Below are 12,339 nucleotides of genomic sequence, written 5' to 3'. Positions count from 1 at the left end.
TTGCAAAGAACCCAGTGCAGGCTCAGTCTGAGAGTCATGCCCGATGCTAGGCTGTGAAGGGGAGGGAGAAACTGAAGAGGAGCATAAAGCTAGACCAATAATAATAATAAATTCATTCTGTGTTGTTTTTTTAATGGATATATACCCTTTTGCACCTCCCAAGCCTCTCAGAGAGCTGAAGTCAGACTGAGTCTTGAAATCCACATTTTTACAAGCTGGGTGGGGGGCATGTGCAGAAAAATGCGTTTACAGCAAAGGTAGTGCACACAAATGCTATATATTTACAGAAACACACAGCCGAAAAACAGATGGAAATCTAGAGGTTTCATTTTATTTTTCAGTGGCAAAATGGATGCGGAAACGGGGCGGAATGAGTCTCGCTTTCAGATCCTGCTAATCTCAGCAAAAAAATGAAACCGACAGAGCCATACAGGTGGAGTGTGTGTTTCAGAGGAAATCCCCCCCCCAATGCAAAGGATAATTCTTCACCCCCTAAACTTCTAGGCAGCGAAAGGAGAGCTTTCACTCTTTTTAAAAATATATATATTATGAGGTAGGGGCAGAATCAAAACCGCATTTCATCTTTGCAGATATACCAGAGCGGTGAACAAGTATAAATCAAAAAGAATACATCATGCCATTAAAAACGCTAAAAAACCCACATCGTCACCGAGGCTGCAAATGCAATAGGATACAAAAATCTAGGAAAGGGGGCCACAACCAAGAAGCCCCCCTGCCCTGTTTGCACAGAATCTCCTTGGAGAAGAGCACCCCTTAACCGGGAGAGAGTTAGGGTCGCTACCACGACACTTACTTTATCCTCTTCTTAGTTACTAGTCCACATTTTTCTCCACTCCCACCCCCACCCCCCCCGCCCTCCACAAGACTCCAATCAGAGGGGTTGTGATGGCAAAGTGTGCAGAGAAAGAGAAGGAGTGCAATTTGGGTGCATCCAATTAAACGGGGGGGGGGGATTAAGTCTGTCTTCCAATCCTTCTCACTCACTCCTTCCCTTTTCGATGGCTAAATTCAGACCAGTTGCCTTTTATTTATTTTTTGGTAATCTAAACTCCCTGCTGCCATACGTACCCCCTGCCGCCATGGATCACGTTCCTCTCTCTTTCTCTCTTTCTTTTTTAAACATTCTTCTTTCCATTCTCCGATCCTTGGCTTGGATCAGCTTCAGATTTAAAAAAAGAAAGAAAAAGCAGAACTTTTTCTTTTAATTTTCATCTGTTCTCTGTTCCCCAACCTCAAATCTTCCTCCTGTGATTATGGGCTGATCCGTCCGCTCTTCTCTCTGGGTTCCCCCCTCCCCTCCCGTCTCCCTCCCCTCCCCTCCGTTGGACACCAGATGGAACCCGTGTGATCTCTCCAAGCAAGGGAGAAATTGGCCGGGGCCGCCGTTGAAAGTAAAAGATGCGGCATGTTCGTTTTCCATTGGGTGAGTGTCGTTTCTCCCTCCCCAATCTCATTCAACCCTCCGCTTCTAGGCCTAGCTGGATCCTTTTCTCCTCCCTCCCATCCCCAACCCTTTATTAATCCGAGCGATCGCGTTTTGGACGGAAACGCCGTGATTGCACGCCACCCTGCTCCGTTCCCTCGGATGCCGTGAAGACCTGGCTCTCGCTCCCATCTTTATTTTTTTTAAAGGAAAAAAAAACGCACAAAACGCTGCTGCGAACAGGCCACGCTGCCGTTAACGGTCACGGAGCCACGTCGTTGCGAGCCCGGGGGGGTGGGGATCGGGCAGCACCGCCACGAAACCGCCGAGCCGACGCTGGGGCCGCCTTTCCCTCGCCACGGGAGGACTGGAATTGCGTGTGCCTGCGAGAGAACCGAATCTCTCTGCCTCTCCGTTTTGCAGGCTGTTTTTAATTTTTCCCCCCAACGTGCCTTCGAGCCGACGGACGGAGCTGCGGAGTTCGCTTCTCCGAGAGGGGCCGCGGGGTCTCTGAGGGAGAAGAGGCACAGATGGGTTGAGGATGGGGTGCAATCCCATAGTCCGGTAATGCCTGGCGTTTCCTGCGCTGTCCTTGACTCTCTCTCTCTCTCTGTGTCTGTCTCTAAAAATCCCCCAGCTCTTCTGATTATTATGAAGGGAAAGCAACGCAAGTTTTCCTTTTTAAAATAATTTTTTTAAAAAAACCGATCAATGAAACCTTGCAGCGAACAGGGCTGTTCTTGTATTCCCCTTTCTCTTCCCCTTAGAAGATCTGTCGATGCGCCGGAAATATGTATATATTTTTAGTTAAGGGTTGCGTTCGCTCCCTGACGGGGTTTAGAAGTGTGTTTGACTCGCTGTCTTTTTGCCCTGCGTGTCTGGTGATGTTGGTGGCTTTTGTCAAAATGAGGGGTTTGTTTCTTTACTGTGTATTTGTTACGTTTCTGTAGCGCCCAATAGCTGAACCTCTCTTGGGTTGCCAACTGACCGGACGGAAAGACACGCATCTCTTTTTTTTTTTTCACTCTGCATGTGCCGCGCATGGGAACGTTGTCAGAATTAGGGTTTTATTCATTAGCTTGTTTGTTCGATGCATGTGTACTGCGCAATAGCCCAAGCTCTTCTGGGTTGCCAACTGACCAGGAGGGAGAAAGGGAAAAGACCCACAACCTTTTTAACAACGACTTGGCTGTACTGGCGTTGGCGGGTAAAACTTTTGCTAGCATGGGAGGACCATGGCGGATTTTCCTACATCCGCTCAGCGAGCTGTCAATACAAAGGCATAGCTGTAGCGGCTGGTTGAAAAGTTGGCAACCCTGCTCAAAATCCCTCCACCACCCCATTGTATGTGTTTCTCACTTGTGTTTCAACCCTGGTTTTCTTCCCAAAGTGTGTGATGAGGCATTGATGGCAGGTGTCCCACTTTAGCCCCACAACGATCCTGCAAGGTAGGTTAGGCTGGGGATGATTTGGTCCAATGAACTTCGCAGCTGAGGAGGGGGCATAATTTCAACCCTGTACGCTGTGACCTAATCTTCTGTGGCAACCCCATAGTGGAGAAAAAGCAATTGAGAGCCGGTTTTGTATTTAACAATTTGCCTAGTCGCCATGGGCGAGCAGAAATTCCACAGAGGCGCGTCACCTTCTAAGCTCTGTCCCTACATAGTAGAATGCTTTTTTAACCACTATTTATTTTATTAGCCGGCTCGCATTTCCACACCATACTTCCATGTAGTATGGTTTTAGTGAGCTAGTATTCTGACTTCAGGCTAGTAACTTTTGCAGGCTTATTTGCAAGGCTGCTGTAAGATGCAGCTGGTGAGACTTTCCAGCACCACCTCATACCCCAGAGGTAGAAGTATTTTGGGGGGAGGGACAGGGTGACCTCGAGATACTAGAGGGGGTAGACAGGAAGAGGAGACGGAAAAAATCCATTCACTGGTGAAGAGCTCCCCAATTGATTAATAAGAATCTTATCTGGGGATTGAGATTTGGGACTGACTGAACAAGAAAGAGATCTTGAGGTTGTGGTGGACAGATCAATGAAAATGTCCACCTGGTGTGCGGCTGCTGTAAAGAAGGCAAACTCCGTGTCAGGTGTGATAAGAAAAGGATAAATGGAGAATAAAACTGCCCGTATCATACTGCCTTTATACAAATCCATGGTGCGACCACACTTTGGTTACTAAAAAAAAGGTATTGTAGAGCTGGAAAAAGTGCAGAAAAGGGCAACTCAAATGATTCAGGGGCTGGAGCATCGCCCCTACGAGGGAAGGTTACAACTGCTGGGATTGTTTAGCTTGGAAAAAAAGGAGGCTGAAGGGAGACATGATAGAGGTGTGCAAAACCATGCCTGGTGTGGAAAATGTGGACAGCGAGACATTTTTCTCCCTCTCCCATAATACTAGATCCCAACGGGGTTCAAAGGAAGGACTTCTGCACACAGCGTGGAGTTAAACTATGGAACTCACTGCCACAAGATGTCATGGTGGCCACCCATTTGGATGGCTTTAAAAACGGGTTGGATCAATCCCTGGAGGAGAAGGACTTCTCACCGGCCATCTTGGTTGGCCTCCTCTGAACCTGTTCCAAAATCCAGTGGCTGATCCTTTTTTCTGACCTGCTGGTTCGTTCTCTGCAAGGAGGGGATGGTTTTGTTTTGGGAAAGATGGATTTTCATGGAATCGTAGTGTTGGAAGGTGCCATTGAGGCCATCCAGTCCAACCCCCTGCTCAGTGCCAGAATCCAGTTTGAAGCATCCCCGTCAGATGGCTGTCCTGCCTCTGCTTGAAACACCACCAGCGATGGAGAACCAACACCTCCTTCAGAGCTTGGTTCCACTGTCTGACTGCCCTAACCCTTAAGAAGGTTTTCCTAATGTTCAGCCACAATCTGCCTTCTTGTAATTTAAGCACTTTATTTCGTCTCCTACAGTCTTGGATGGTAGTTTCGGCATTTGTGTCTTGGATGATGGTTTTGGGTTTCGCATCTTGGATGATGGTTTCGCATCTTGGATGATGGTTTCGGGTTTCGCATCTTGGATGATAGTTTTGTGTTCCACGACTAGGATGACAGTTTTGTGCCTTGGACAATAGTTTCGTGTTTCACGTCTTGGAAAATGGTTTAGTGCTTCATGGTTTGGACGATAGTTCCGTGTTTCGTGTCTTGCGTGATATCTTCATATTACATATCTTGGATATAGTTTCGTGTCTAGGACAATAGTTCCGTGTTTCATGTCTTGGATGATAGTTTTGTGTCTTCAACCGTAGTTTCATTTCTCATGTCTTAGATGATGGTTTCGTGAGTCGGGTGATGCTTTTGTGCATGTGGGTGGGGGGAGGAGGGGTATTTCTTGCACAGAGAAGAATTCAATAATTACCACCACCCCCGCTCACTTCCCAGTAGTCTGGATTGAACAGATGACGATTTACTATGGAAAGAGGCCTTAGGGTCAGGTTTCCCCAAGCTGGAGCCTTCCAGACATTTTGGCTGGGGCTGATGGGAGTTGAAGTCCCAAAAACCTGGAGGGCATCAATGTGACAACAGCTGCCTTGGGAGATGACAGCTTGATACACGGATTGGGGTTATTGGCACCGTGTGGCCAAAATCGCGCTGCACTCTAAAATGGCTTCCTCTACTTAAGGCAGGGACTCGTTTGCTGTGGTTAAGCATCAGGATGTATGAAAAAGAGTTTGTTTCTTATCGGAATTTACCCAGGTCACACGTTTTGGACCAAATACAGATTCGGACACAATCTGTGCTTGAAATCCGTCCATTTCCGAATTCGCAATGTGATTCGCGGACCCCGAAAAAGGCTTTCAACAGCCTGTGTAGGTGCGCGCAAACTTGCTTTAATCAATGGGAGGAGAATGCGTACATTTCAGTGAGCACCTTTTGGGAAAACATGCAACGAAATGCGCGTGGATTTTCAGGCCAAACAGATTCGGCACCCGAATCAGAACAAACTTCCAGACAGAATTCGGAGAACTTCCGTTTTGCCGATTCACGCATCCGTAGTTAAGCGGCAGGGCGGGGGACGGTGTTCCTCACTTGTAAAACGAAAGAAGATCGTCTGTTGAAAAATAGGGAGAATTCCCCTGACCTTTGAGCGACTCTCCTTGCTGGTTTTGGGGTTTCTGTGTTCGAATCCCTGATCTTCAAGGGACTCAGATGTAGATTTGTGGCTTGTATGTGCAGCTCGGACTACTGGATCTGATTCTGGGTGTCGTAGCTTGAGAGAGACATTGAGAAATGGGGGAATGCTTAGAAGAGTGTGACCAGGATGGTGAGGGGACTGGAAACTGAGGCCCTTTCTTTGTTGGTTTTTCCCAGGGTCGGCCTGGGATCAGCCCTGTGCGTCCAAATGGGATCCCGGGGGAACCAGGTATTTCCCGGTTTTCCTGCAGTCCCGGGCCCATCCCGGGACCACGGGAGAGGCGTTACCGTCTGCCCCTGCTTCATCCTGGAGGCAGGATGAAGCAGGGGCAGACCGTAACGCCTCTCCCGTGGTCCCGGGATGGGTCCTTGCAAGTAAATGCAAGGAAGCGGGAAATGGGCACAGAGCTTTTCTGACGCTCCGTACCCATCGGGGGTGGCGGGGAGCAGGGTCAGTTGTTATTTTTTTAAAAAAACCACTTACATTTTTGTTGGCATGCAATTACTCTCATCTCCCTTAAAAAAAAAATGGCGTCCGTAACAATCCCTCCTTCCTCCCGGGATGTCGCGTGCCATGTGTGAATCCAGGGGGGGACAATCTTGTGAGCAGAATATCACGAGATCCTCCCTTCTCCCTCCCGGAAGGCTGGGAGGTGTAGAAAGGGCCGAAGTCCTTTGAGGACGGGTTGAAAGATCCGGGTGTGTTTAGTCTTGAGAAGAGGGGGTTCAGGGAAGACGTTGATGGCATCCTTGCAATATGTGAAGACCTCTCATGGAGAGGATGGCGCAAAGTTGGAAAGGGGATGAGGAGAACCAGAACCGATGTATGGAAATATCAGGGAAACCGATTTCAACTGAACATTAAGAAAAACATCCAGACTGGGAGGGCTGTGAGCCGGCGTCGGGAAGTGGTGGGTTCTCTTCCACTGGTGGTATTCAAGTAGGGTCTAGCCTGCCATCTGTTAGGGGTGTTGTAGAGGAGTTTCAAGATTAGGGGGGTTGGACTAAATGACCTCTAAAGATCAACTTCATGGTTCTGTGGTTATTCCAGTGTATCTCTCCCAATGTATGGTGAGGCAGTAGCCCTCGGCCATGGGATTCGGGAGGTGTCTCTTTACCCAGGATTGTGTGACGCAGTTCACTTGCGTTGCAAGTGGTCTTCAGGTTTCCATAAATGTTCTGTTGTAATTTACTGTATTTTTGTTGTAAACCACTGAGAGAGCGCGAGATTTTCAATCTGGTAAGCAGTATACAAGTCTTTTAAATAATGATAATAATTCTAATGATGGTGTATGGCAGCCTTCCTCAACCTGGGGCGCTCCAGATGTGTTGGACTACAACTCCCAGAATGCCCCAGCCAGCTGGCTGGGGCATTCTGGGAGATGCAGTCCAACACATCTGGAGTGCCCCAGGTTGAGGAAGGCTGGTGTATGGTGTGCGACTTGAGTGTGTGCGACTTGAGTTCTGTTTGCAAACGTTTGCCTGAACTCTGGGAATGTTTTCCCCTCGTTATTTTGAACAGCTCCGCAATTTGCACAAATTTCTGAGCCGTTTGCGCACCTGTCTGAGCACCTCTCACGACTTCGTCCAGGATTTGCGCAAATTCGGCCTCAGTGTGTAGAAATGGCAGATCCCCGAAGCAGGTAAATGTGCCTGAATAACCGGAACGGGCTTGACTTGCTGCAGGCTGGGTTGGGTGCCACAGCACGAGCCAGGATGAAGTCCAGAGGGGCAGAACTCCGGAAAACACGCCAAACTCCATCCCTGTACGAAGTTCTCCAACATCCCGAAAAGCAATTGCCTCTACTACACCAGCTCCTACTTTGCTCTTGTCTTCAATTGGTAGACCTTGATACATAGTATCATAGAATCGTAGAGTTGGAAGGGCCTAAAAGGCCATTGAGTCCAACCCCCTGCTCAATGCAGGTATTTACCTTCAAGCATCCCTGACAGATGGTTGTCCAGCTGCCTCTTGAACGCCTCTAGTAAGGGCCCACCACCTCCCTAGATCATAGAATCATAGAATAGCACAGCCGGAAGGGGCCTACAAGGCCATCAAGTCCAACCCCCTGCTCAATGCAGGAATCCACCCTAAAGCATCCCTGACAGATGGTTGTCCAGCTGCCTCTTGAAGGCCTCTAGTGTGGGAGAGCCCACCACCTCCCTAGGTCACTGATTCCATTGTCATACTGCTCTAACAGTCAGGAAGTTTTTCCTGATGTCCAGCTGGAATCTGGCTTCCTTTAACTTGAGCCCGTTATTCCGTGTCCTGCACTCTGGGAGAATCGAGAAGAGATCCTGGCCCTCCTCTGTGTGACAACCTTTCAATTATTTGAAGAGTGTTATCATACACATGAACATGCGTGTAGATCTCAAAATCTGGAAGGCATGGCCATTCCTTCCTTAGCAATGTGGTTACACATTGCAAGGGTCCAATCAGTAGAAGTGGACAGGTGGTTATTTTGGGGGAGCGTTTCTGCCGTGAAGCGCTGTGACTCAAGGGGACCACCCCTGTTTCGCGGGCGGAAACTCCCGGTTCAATCCCCGGCATCTCCAGGTAGTTTGTGGAAAGAATCCGCCCTGCGTTTCCGTTTTCCTTTTTCCAATCGAATTGCTTGGTGGCTGCATTTTCTCTGGATGCAAAAATTGAGCTACAGCAACAAACTCCAGGCGTGCTCTCTGGGACAACCCAGGGCTGAACATTTGAGAACATGAGACTGGTGGTATAAGCTTTTCCATATGTTGCTTGGCTAGACAGTTTTAAAACCCTCCCCTGGCAGGAGGGGCCCATGTGTCTCCCATCGAGTGGGGCGTATCCGATTCTCCAAAGCCTCGCTAGTCTTTTTATAGTTTTCCCTGCAGACTCCTTCTGTTCAGCATCAGTGCAGGCTGTATATCCGAGGGAGAATGATCTGTTTAATCACCCCATCTCGAGTCAAGGGGACCGTGCCGCCGACTGGTCTCCCGGAAATCCCGGCGCCTGCGTTGCTGCTGGCCTTGGTGACATCCTGTAGCAAGGAGTTCTGCAGGCTTGGACTCCTCTATTGCAGGATGTGCTTCCTCTGCCCCATCTTAAATAGGTTTCAGTGGGTAGTAGCTACCTTTACAACTTACTCGCGAGCAGTCTATGTCATTAGGGTGTGCACCCAGGGAATTTTTTTTCAAAGGCGAACATTTATTAATACTCAATCACAAAGGACATTATTTTTATTCCTTTATTTATGATACATTGGTAGACACTGATGTATAAGACACTGATGTATAAGAGGGCAACCAGGATGATCAGGGGTCTGGAAACAAAGCCCTATGAAGAGAGACGGAAAGCACTGGGCATGTTTAGCCTGGAGAAGAGAAGATTGAGGGGAGACCTGATAGCAGTCTTCAAGTACTTAAAAGGTTGTCACACAGAGGAGGGCCAGGATCTCTTCTCGATCCTCCCAGAGTGCAGGACACGGAATAACGGGCTCAAGTTAAAGGAAGTCAGATGTTAGCTGGACATCAGGAAAAGCTTCCTGACTGTTAGAGCAGTATGACAATGGAACCAGTGACCTAGGGAAGTTGTGGGCTCTCCCACACTAGAGGCCTTCAAGAGGCAGCTAGACAAGCATCTGTCAGGGATTCTTTAGGGTGGATTCCTGCATTGAGCAGGGGGTTGGACTCGATGGCCATGTAGGCCCCTCCCAACTCTGATATTCTATGATTCTATGATTCAATGATGCTTTAATTTGCATTTGGCTTGCCTGACCACAGCTGCTCAAGCAGAGGGCTAGTAGCCGAGGGGCCGTGGCTCCCAGGAGAGCAGATTCTTTTCGTTCCTTGTTGCCAAGAGGGATCCCCTTCTGGATCCCTACTCGATGGCCCCCTCTCAATTTGACGCTTATTGCTTGAGACATTAGGCACACCCCTTACGCACGCCTATGCTTCACAACTATAAGCCCTGCAAAAGTTGAGTCTTTGGACGGGGTAGGTTATACTTTTTGGAAGAGCTTGATAGAGCTGTCTTTGTTTATTGGTTTTAAAAGAGAGCTCCAGCTATTGGGCGGTATAGAAATGTAATAAATAAATAAATAAATAAATAAATCACCAGCCTAAAAAAAACCCCAACCCTCTTTGGTGGGGATTGAACCTGTGACCTTCTTCAGCCAAAGAAAGGGTTCTGATGCAGAGCTGTGATCCTCTCGCCCTTCCCCCATATCCCAAAATGAATTTTTATAAATGCTATCTCCCTCATCCCGTGCGGGGATTCGAACTGGCAGCCACAAGTCTAAGCTGTGGGGTCCCCCGTTGGGCATGCATTACTTTTCTCCCCGCTGTATTGCCGTCCCCACATACAACATGTATGTATTGCGGCTACCAGGAGCAGGGCCTTCTCTGCTGTGGCACCCGGCTGTGGAATAAGCACCCTAGAGAGGTTCGCCTGGCACCTACATTATACTCCTTTAGACGCCAGGTGAAGACCTTTTTATTTTCTCGGGATTTAAACAGTTCATCAACTTAATTTTTAACTTTGCTGTTTTAACTCTGCCTCAATTTCCACATTGCCGCTCGGTTTTATCCCGGTTGTGCTTTTATATCGCATTTTGAGCTGTTGTTGGTTTTAAACTTCGAGTGGTTTTCATGGTTTTAATTTTTGTAAACCGCCCAGAGAGCGCTATCGGGCGGTATAGAAATGCAATAAATAAATAATAAATAATAATAATAATTATTATTATTCCAATTTATAATACCGCTTTCCTCAAGGGTAGCAAAGCCGTGAGGTTAAAACACAATGGCATCAAAGCATAAATGTAACAATGACAACAGCATAGTGCGAATTAATTGGCAATGAAACCGCACCTTCTATGGTGTGCTGCAAACCATAGCACACTCCCAAGGATTTTGGAGGCAGGATGGGGCAGGGGACTAAACCTGCCCATGGCGACCCAAGTATCTGTAGCTGTCAAAAACTTTCTCTTTCACCAGCCCTCCCATTGGCTCCCTGTTGAATCAGATCTGCATAGCCCCGCCCTTTCCCTCTGCATAGCCCCGCCCTCATTTCAGGAACAAATGTTTAACGCTTTTTTTCTACGCAGTAGATTGTAGCAGCTTTAAAAGAGGGGAAAAAAGGTTCAATTTTCCAGAGATCTGCACAAAAAGGTCTCTCTCTCTCTCACACACACACACACACACCCCTACGTTTTACGATAAGGTGCATCCTCCGTTGATGACAGAGTAAAATTTCCCGTTCAGTATATTTCTGTAATGCACTAAAGTTTATGGTGCGTTTAACAAACTTTTTTTTTTATCTATATACTGTAGTGGTTTAGAAAGCCAGTAGAACTAACTCAATGCTGTAAGCATTTAAACTCACATACACACACACACACCAGATATCTTGTCTGTGAGGCAGACTCAATTGCAATTTTAATTGGGTCCGGTTTTTTAATAAACGACGCTCATCCGTCCCATCATAAAAAAAATAATAATACTGTAAGTCAACATTATAGGTCACTTGGTCTCTTTTTGCTGTCTGCAGAATTTGCTTTGATTACAAAAACTTTAAAGGAACCTTGCCCGGGGGGGGGGGGGGGTTTGCTCACCTAGGGTGAGTCGATTATTTTCCGTAGGTGAGCATCCAAGGAACATTTCCATCTCTTCCTTCCTCTCCCTAAGGGCATGCCGCCATCAGAAGATTAAATAAATAACTTCTCCACGTTTTCCTCCCTCTCTCTCTCTCTCTCTCTCTCTCTCTCTCTCTTTTCTTGTTCATGGATGAACATTCATAGCTCAGCCTTATTTTTATGCCCTCTTAAACCCAAGCTTATTCTATTGTTTTAGATAAAACCACAGTTCATGTATTAACTAAAACTGAGCTGTAATCGTGTGAACTGGAATAATTGCTATATTTTTTAACATTTGTATTTTGATAATCTGGCTGTTCGCCATTCAGAACTTTTTTTAGATGTTGAGTTGTCTATAAATGCTATAAATCCTTCTCCCCCCTCTCTCTTTGCCACCCCCTCCTTCTCTCTCTCTCTCTCTCTCTCAGTGGTTATGTGTAGACGAGGGGTGTTGAGGGAGATGATCTCACGATTTTATGATCGCGAGATTGTCCCCCTCTCTACACGTGGTGCGCGATGTCGTGGCCGCCATTTTGGATTTTTTATTTTTAAAGGAAAAGGAGCGCACAAGCGCTCGAACGCAACGCACTCACCCCACCCCACCCCCGATGGGCACGGAGCTCCTGAGGAGCTCCGTGCCCTGCTCCTCGCAGTTACTCCCGAGGAGCCAGGGGGAACCGTGACGGCAGGCCACACATCCCGCAGTCTCGGGATCATTTTGAAACTGCAGGAAAAAGCGGAACGGAAGGGTAGGGCGATATCCTGGGGAAAGGTAGGAATCATCCCTCCGTGCTCCGGGGATGCCCTGTGTGTCATATGACGATCCTGGGGTGATCCCTGGGATATCGCCCCATCTAGCCATGCCCTCTCTCTCTCTCTGCCACCCCATCCTTCTCTCTCATTCTCTCTTTGCCACCTCATCATCTTTCTCTCTCTTTGCCACCCCATCCTTCTCTCTGTGCCACCCCATCCTTTTTTCTCTCTCTCTCTTTGTTTCTGCCACCCCATCCTTCTCTCTCTCTCTCTTTGCCACACTATCTTCTCCCTCTCTCTCTGTGCCACCCCATCCTTTTCTCTCTCTCTCTTTCTGCCACCCTGTCCTTCTCTCTCTCCCTCTTTGCCACACCATCCTTTTCTCTC

General features: G+C 47.8%; 1 protein-coding gene across 1 annotated transcript in view; it reads left to right on the top strand.

Annotated features, from left to right (window-relative positions):
• Positions 1-1,988: 1,988 nt before the first annotated feature.
• PTPRS (protein tyrosine phosphatase receptor type S) overlaps positions 1,989-12,339 on the top strand; it is a 219,968-nt gene continuing 209,617 nt past the window's right edge. The window contains exon 1 of the mRNA XM_063147033.1: positions 1,989-2,008. The gene's annotated coding sequence lies outside the window, so the exon portion shown is untranslated. The remainder of the gene's footprint in view (positions 2,009-12,339) is intronic.

Source organism: Elgaria multicarinata, chromosome 23 (assembly GCF_023053635.1).
Source record: "Elgaria multicarinata webbii isolate HBS135686 ecotype San Diego chromosome 23, rElgMul1.1.pri, whole genome shotgun sequence".
NCBI classification, from domain to species: domain Eukaryota; kingdom Metazoa; phylum Chordata; class Lepidosauria; order Squamata; family Anguidae; genus Elgaria; species Elgaria multicarinata.
This window is presented reverse-complemented; position numbering and strand designations above follow the sequence as displayed.